General features: G+C 39.8%; 1 pseudogene; it reads right to left on the reverse strand.

The window, feature by feature from the left end:
* Window positions 1-452: 452 nt before the first annotated feature.
* On the reverse strand, window positions 453-1,420 carry LOC714656 (small ribosomal subunit protein uS2 pseudogene; annotated as a pseudogene).
* Between the last annotated feature and the right edge of the window lie 7,149 nt (window positions 1,421-8,569).

The raw sequence follows: 8,569 nt of genomic DNA on the forward strand, positions 1-8,569 counted from the left end.
CTAGATGGAAAAGATTTTCTAAAGCGTTTCAAGGAAAGTAGTCTTTATCAATAAGTTCCTTCTTCAGCCCCTTCTTAAAGATTACTTAATGGCAGAGGGAATTGTAAGAAATTTGTCTCTAATTTCTCACATATTGTGAGAAATTTCTGCTTTTAGTATTGTCAGGTTTTTGAATTTTAGCCATTCTAATAGGAATGTAGTGGTATATCATCTTTGTTTTAATTTGCAATTCTTTAATGATAAATGATGTTGAACATCTTTTTATATACTTATTTGCTGTCTGTGTATCTTCATTATTCAAGCATCTATTCAGATCTTTTGCTTACTTTTTAATTGGTTGTTTGTTTTTTAGTGTTGCTATAATTACATATTAGTTTTGTTTGTTTGTTTTTGTTTGTTTTAGAAACTGATGTTTATTTTCTATCAACCATTTTTCCATGTTGCTTAAGAGCCCGTGCAAGAACAGCTTAAGACCATTCAATGGTTGCTCCTACCCATTCAGTGGCCTGAGCAGTGGGAGCTGCAGATCAGTCTTCCGTGGCAGGCTGAGCACTCCAGTCTTCAGTAGGGAACTGCTGAATGGGCACAGAGGGCACCTGCACACCTTCAGACCAGTCTGCAACCTCAGGCTGAGTAGCAGTGAACTCAGGAGCTGGAGCAGTCCATTCACCCTGAAATTCCTCCTTGGTCACTGCCTTTTCAGCAGCAGCCTGCTCTTTTTTTCAATCTCTTCAGGATCTCTGTAGAAGTAGAGATCAGGCATGACCTCCCACGGGTGTTCATGGGAAATGGTGCCACGCATGTGCAGAACTTCCCGAGCCAGCATCCACCACATTAAACCCACTGAGTGAGCTCCCTTGTTGCTGCATGGGATGGCAATGTCCACATAGCGCAGAGGAGAATCTGTGTTACACAGAGCAATGGTAGGTAAGTTAACATAAGATGCCTCCGTGAGAGGCTGGTGGTCAGCCCTGGGGTCAGTAACCACAAGAAGCGGTGACCCCCGGAGGGCTGCCTGGATCTGGTTAGTGAAGGTTCCAGGAGTGAAGCGGCCAGCAATTGGAGTGGCTCCAGTGGCAGCAGCAAACTTCAGCACGGCCGGCCCTCTAGCCAGTATTCCTGGAGGATATAACACTGACATCAGCAGGGTTTTCAATGGCAACAATGGCACGAGCCGCCAGCAGAAGCTTCTCCCAGGTCCTCTTCAGATTTATGATGTAGATGCCATCACTTTTCCTTTTATAGATGTACTGTTCCATCTGGAAGTCAAGATTGGTGCCACCTAAGTGGGTTCCTGCTGCAAGGAACTTAAGGACATCCTCCTCCTTCATTTGCAGGACATCAAGGGCTCCGGACATTGTCAAAGTTTCCCTTTAAGTTACGACGGGAATCCAGAACAACGCCGTATGGACCCCTCTGTAGGTAGTGCAGAATTACATATTAGTTTTAAGGGTACTTTGCATATTTTAGATAACAGTCCTTTATCAGATATGTGTTTGCCAAAATTATCACTGAGTCTGGGGCTTGCTTTTTCATTTTCTTGTGTCTTTCACAAAGATGTTTTTAATTTTAATAGCATCTCACATTTTTCTTTTACAGATGATCCTTTTGTGTTGCATCTAAAATTTCTTCGTTCCTACTTCATTTGTTGAAAAGATAAATCTTTGAATTGCCTTTACTCCTTTGTGAAAGATCAGCTGGCTCCACATGTGTGGATCTATTACCAGGCTTTCTATTCTTTTTCAGTGATTTATTAATATGTGCCTATTTTTTTCACCAGTACCAGACTGTTCTGATTTTGGTAGCTTAGGAAGTCTTGAAGTCTAGTAGGGTCAGTTTTGCAACTTTGTTCTCCTTCAGGAGTGTGTCAGTTATTTGGGATCTTTTGTCTTTCTGTATAACTTAGAATCAGTTTGCAATATGCACAAAATTGCTACTTGGGATATTGATTGGGATTTCTTTGAATCTATAGGTGAAATTGACATCTTAAAATATTAAGTTTCTAATAAATGAATATGAAATATCTCAACATTTGTTTAGATATCTTTGATTTTCTTCATCAGAGTTTTGCACTTTTCAGCATGAAAAGCCTGAGTATTCTGCTGGATATATTTTGATGTATTCACTTTTGGGGTGCTATTGTAAATGCTATTGTATTTTCAATTTCAAACTCTAATTGTTCATTTCTAGTATGTAGGGAAGCAATAAACATTGGTATATGAACTTTGTATCCTACAACCTTGCTATAATTGCATATTAATTCCAAGAATTTTCCTGTCAATCCTTTGGGATTTTCTACACAGACAACCATGTAATCTGTGAAAAGGAAATTGTATTTCTTTCTTCCTAATCTGTGTTCATTTTATTTCCTTTTCTCATCTTATCATACTAGCCAGGACTTTCAGTACAATATTGAATAGGAATGATGAGAGAAGACATTCTTGACTTCTTCTCAACCTTAATAAGACAGTATCCAATTTCTCCCAATAAGCATAATATATTAAAAACTGTATAGTTTTTGTAGATGTTCTTCATTAGGTTGAAGTAATTCTAGTTTGCTGAGAGTCTGTGTTGTGAATGGGTGCTGAATTGTTTTTAAATGCATTTTCCACATCAGTTGGTATGATCATATGATTTTTCTCCTTTAGGCTGTTGATGTGATTGATTTTTGAAAGTTGAACCAGCTATGCCTATCTAAGATAAATCTCACTTGGTCATTGTATATAATTCCTTTTAGTTGTTCTACTTTTAGTTAGCACTAAGATATAAAGGCGTAATTTAATGTTTTATATATCTATAATTTGCAACAAAATTATTACTGTTATTTGCATCTCTTATCCAAAATATTTTTGTCATTTAGTAAATGCATACTAAGTATTTGCCAATTGCTTTCTTTAACAATCAGCAGCTATTGTCAAAAGGTAACAAAGTAGAGAAAACTCCTTGAAACATTACTTGTCAGACTGAAGCTAATCCTGGGATTAAAAATTTATCATTTTTATTAGAAGGCTCTCTTCTTCAATGAAGCCATTGAAGCAATCTACTTCAATTTCTTCCATTATAGATGTCAATATTTATTCATTTAATGAACTACGAAGAAGCAACAAAATCATGAAAATAAGAAGCTACAAAGTTATAAAAATAAAGTAAAATAGCATTTAGGAAGAAAGTACAACAAAAAAGGCAGCCCTCCTATCCTATAGAAAACGATGGAGAAATTAGTTACATTATTTTTGCTGGTCCCAGAAAAAAAGAATGTTTGAAATGACTTGGAGGTAGAATATTGTGAATTCTGATATCCGAAATGTGTGAGAAATATTAGCCAGAGAAACAAACCTATTTCTGAGGAAAGTACCACAACAATCCTGGAAATGATCCAGTGGCAAAACATTTTTGAGCTGTGTTGGTGGTCTCATCAGTGATTGAATGGAATCCGAGAAGACTGGTGTGGTGGTGTGGAAGAAATGTAATAATAGCAGAAAGTAATATCAAGTCACTGTTTTGATGTTACTGTTGGATCTTGGAATTATTAAACTATAAAACCTGCCATAAGGAAATGAATAAAATATAAAATACTTTGCCCACCCCCACTTAATATGCATAAGAAAAGCACACCTTGCTTTTCTTGCTTAAGAATGCTTAAGAAAAACAAGTCCTTGTTGTGAACAACCATATACCTTCCATTTAAAGGTGAATCAGAATGATCTTATTAATAGATATACCAAGTTCTTGGAATTTACCTATGATTGTGCATGTAGCATTGAGCCAGTCATTACGAACCTCTTTGTTACACAACCTGAGGTAAGCACAATTTTTTTCTTCATCAGAGAAAGTTCTTGCAATTTTGTGAAATTTTGAAATGAGAAATCACTTTTGAGAATGATGAAAGAGCAGTGTACATATGTATAAAGGACCTACTAAGTTTACCATTTCACTTATGTAACTCACAGATGTATCCATTATACTATTCAAATTTTTGATGTATAATTAATAAATAGCCAGTTTATGTGGGGTGATCTATTTTATTTGTTACCTGAAAGCAATCTGGAAATGTTGTTGCTTACAGAAAAAAAAGTCTTAATACAGAAAGGTAAAACTTATTTTTATTGTTAGTAATATATTCATGCTATTTTATTGATTTTTTTGTATCCAAAGGCAGCCTCTCTGTTTTCTTGTGTTAATGTGAAGTAAATTATGATTAATTTCCACTAACTTTCTTTCTCACGAAACTCTAGTTATTATTCCATTCCTGTGGCGTATCAACCAGATTGGCCTACTCTGCACCATTTCTTTCCCCTTCTAGATGGCCTCCCTACATTTGTAGCTGGCCAGCTACAAATTAAACGTTGTGATTCCCTTACAGCTCGGGTTCTACATGTGTTTCTGTTTCTCCATGCAGTTATACTCACAGAAGACCTGGGGGTAGAAGTGAGCAATAACACACGGTGGCACCACAAGGTGAGACGGAGTCTCCTGGCGGCATGTTTGAGAAAAGTAACACGATTCATGTGCTGGAGCAGAACCTATGAGAAGAGGGTCTCAGGGGAAAGAACTGGCAACCACATCCCGCAGGTCCTGGTAGATGGAAAACCTTTGGAAGATCGTGAGCGGAAAGACACCATCTGACTTGTATGTTAAAGGAATTGCTTTGGGTGATGTGTTGAAGAGATTCTAATGTGGGAAGGTGGAAACAGAAAGACTAGTTAGGGTGTCATCACAATAATTTAGATAGAGGTGATAGTGACTCCAGGTAAGTATTAGTAGTGGACATGGTGAGCATGGTCAGATCCTGGATACATTTTAAAGGCTGAACCAAGGGGTTTCCTGGATTAAGTGTTGCAGAGGAGGGAGGACTCTTCCACTGGAGGAGCAGCTTGGCCAAGTGTATAGAGGAAGAGTGCTCACCCATGTCAGATGCTGCCCCGAGGCCAAGGAGCATGAGGACTGAGAAACAACAATAGGCAATGTGAATGTCACTGGTGACCTAGAGAGGAGTAAATTTGGTGAAGTTCAGTGTAAAAGACACGGTGGAGGCCGGGTACAGTGGCTCACATCTGTTATCCCAGCACTTTGAGGGGTCGAGGCATGTGGATCACGAGATCAGCAGTTCAAGACCAGCCTGGCCAAGACGGTGAAACCCCGTCTCTACTAAAGATACAAAAATTATCCGGGCATGCTGGCCGGCCCCTGTAATCCCAGCTACTTGGGAGGCTGAGGCAGAGAATTGCTTGAACTTGGGGGGCCAAGGTTGCAGTGAGCCGAGATGGCACCACTGCGCTCCAGCCTGGGTGTCAGAGTGAGACTCCGTCTCAAAAAAAAAAAAAAAAAAAAAAAAAAAAAAAAGCAGACACAGTGGAGTGGGTTTAAAAGAGAATAGGAAGAGAATAATTGGAGACAGTGGGTAAACACAATGCTTTCAAGACATTATGTGCTAGGAAAGTGTGATATTGTACTTTAAAATAAGAAGTACACATATTGATCTTCATCGCTAGTTCCTGAAACAGAGCTCCTAATCCCTTGGAATTTCCTGGGTGATAGCTGTGTTAGGCCATTCTTGCATTGCTATAAAGAAATCACCTATGACTGGGTAATTTATAAAGAAAAGATATTTGATTGGCTGAAGGTTCTGCAGGCTGTACAAGCATGGTGCAAGCATCTGCTTGCCTTCTGGAGAGGACTCAGGGAGCTTTTACTCGTGGAAGGCAAGGCAGGAGCTTGAATGTCACATGGTGAGAGAAGGAGCAAGAGAGAGAGAGAGAGAGTGGGGGAAATGCTACACACTTTAAACAACCAGATTGCATGGGAGCTCACTCACTATCACAAGGACAACACCAAGCCATGAGGGATCTGCCTGCATGATCCAATCACCTTCCACCAAGCCCCACCTTCAATACTGGGGATTATATTTCAACATGAAATTTAGAGGGCACACATATCCAAACCATATCAGTAGAAGTGTATTCCTTTTTTTCTAATGAGATGACCCATCATGAGCTTCTGGATGTGAGCTGGTCAAAAGAAAGACCAGGCCATGATTGGATGCCTGGAACTGTCAGCGTCATTGCCATCCTCTGGGAGGGACAGAAGAGCAGGATTCTCCTCTTCAGCTTAATTGTGCCTATGTGATGAATCCTCCATAAAAATCCCTAACCTACTGGGTTTAGAGCGCTTCCAGATTGCTGGACATGGGGGGGTGCCTGGAGAGTGGTGCACTTGGAAAGGGCACGGGAGTGCTGTGCCCCTTTCCTCAGACCTTGTCCTGTGCATCTTTTCCGTCTGGCTGTTCCTAATTTATATCCTTTTTAATGAACTGCTGATATATTAAGTAAATGTTTCCCTAAATTCTGTGAGCCACTCTAGCAAATGACTGAACTCAAGAAGGGAGTATCTAAGAACCTCTGGTTTGTAGACAACTTGGCCAAAAGTTGTGCAGAATCTGTGGACCTACTGCTTGCAACTGGTGTCTGAAGTGGAGGACAGTCTTGTGGGACTGAACACTTAACTTGTGGGATCTGATGCCATCTCCAGATAGATAGTGTCAGAATTTAGTCAGCTTACAGGAAACCCAGTTTTTTTCTGCAGGAGAATTGGATTGATGCATGGGGAAAAAATCACACATGTCTGGTGTCAGAAGTGAAGTATTGAGAGCATTGATAGCATAGTAGAATTTTTCTTTTTTCTTCCTATTATACAGAAAGCAAAGCAACAGAGTGGGAGAAAGGAAGCAGACAATGAAAGGAAGGAAAATTTGCTTTTTTTTTTTGTAATGTGGAAGGAATACTTATGTATCTGTATGCTAATAAACTAGTAGAGAAAAATACATGTTGATATAGGAGAGACAGAAGAGAATTGCTATAATAATGTCTTTGAGTAGGAAAGAAGGGATGGAATCCAGTGCTCACGTGGATGGCCTGGTTTAGATGGTTGCAGGGGTAGTTCATATTTAGCAATAAAAAAGAAGGCAGAGCATGTGTATATAAATGCAGGTAGAAATCTGGTAGTTCTCTTCTAATTCTTTCAATTTTATCAGTAAAATAGTACTCACAACAAGTGAAAGGACTTTGGGACGATTAATGGATCAATTAATGAATAATATGGCAAGTGGTGATATTATAGCTCTTCAAAGGTTAGTTCAGGCTGAATCAGTTCTCTAGCCAGTGCCTGGACATGACAGGAATGAGAGTAGGCAGACAGCGACAGAGGAGAACTGAGTCTAAATTTTGCTAGGAGGATACTGGTTAGAACTAGGCAGGGCATCAGGGACCTAATTAATAAAACTGAGGGCTGGGCGCGGTGGCTCACTACTATAATCCCAGCACTTTTGGAGGCCGAAGTGGGCGGATCACAATGTCAGGAGTTCAAGGCCAGCCTGACCAACATGGTGAAACCCCATCTCTACAAAAATACAAAAAAATTAGCCAGGCGTGGTGGCGTGTGCCTGTAATCCCAGCTACTCGGGAGGCTCAGGCAGGAGAATCACTTGAACCCAGGAGGCAGAGGTTGCAGTGAGCCGAGATCGTGCCATTGCACTGAAGCCTGGGCGACACAGTAAGACCCCATCTCGGGAAAAACCAAACCAAACTGGGGCAGAGGGTAGGCACTGATTGCAGTAGTGTATAGAACCTGAAAAGCACTCAGAAAATCAAGGCAAAGTCATAAGGAAGAACTGAATAAAAAAGGACGATTCAGTTAGGTATATATGGGATGCTAAGAACCCACCCGAGGTATAGGTAGATCTCAGCAGAAACCCTACCTCTGATCCCACTACTAATATTTTGCTCAGGTGCCGGGAGGGCTGAACTGACATGAGGAAGCCCTTTGTTGCTTAGAGCTTAAGACTGTTGGGATAAACAGAAAATTATAGAACTCAGCTTATTTTTTCCAGTTGTATCTATATCATGCCAAATGGTGAAATCTTATCAATTATGTTAATGTTTTGTCCACACAAGCATGTAAATTAAAGCAAATAGCTGACTATTGGGCTCGTTCCAACATGTTCTCTGACATCTCAAAATAAAACTGTAATTTCTAAGTGTAAGTAAAATGTTGAGATAATGTGTTCCTTTTAAACAATTCAAATGTTTATATATATTGTAACATGTTATTCTATGAGGCAGATAGCATTATATTAGATGAGAAAGCTGTGTAATAGAGATGCAAAATATCCAAGCTCACAAAGTGGTGAGTGGCAGATTCAAAACCAACTCTGATTTTAATTCAGTGAACACTTATTAAGTTGCTGGGTGTCAGATACTCTGCTAGGTGTTTTGTTTTGGTCTCACTTCTAGACCGATGCTCTTTCTGAATAAAGAGACTGTCTTAGTCAGTTCAGGCTGTTATAACAAAGTGCTATAAACTGGGTGGCTTATAAACAACCAAAATTTACTTCTCACAGTTTTGGAGGCTGGAAGTCTGAGATCAAGGGGGCAGCATAGTAGGTTCTGGTGAGGGCCATCTTTTAGGTTACACACTGCAGACTTCTCACTGTGTCCTCACATGGCAGAAAGAGGGCCAGGGAAGTCTCTGGGGTTCCTTTTATAAAGACATTAATCCCATTTATGAGGGCTTC

Source organism: Macaca mulatta, chromosome 4 (genome assembly GCF_049350105.2).
Source record: "Macaca mulatta isolate MMU2019108-1 chromosome 4, T2T-MMU8v2.0, whole genome shotgun sequence".
Classification (NCBI taxonomy): domain Eukaryota; kingdom Metazoa; phylum Chordata; class Mammalia; order Primates; family Cercopithecidae; genus Macaca; species Macaca mulatta.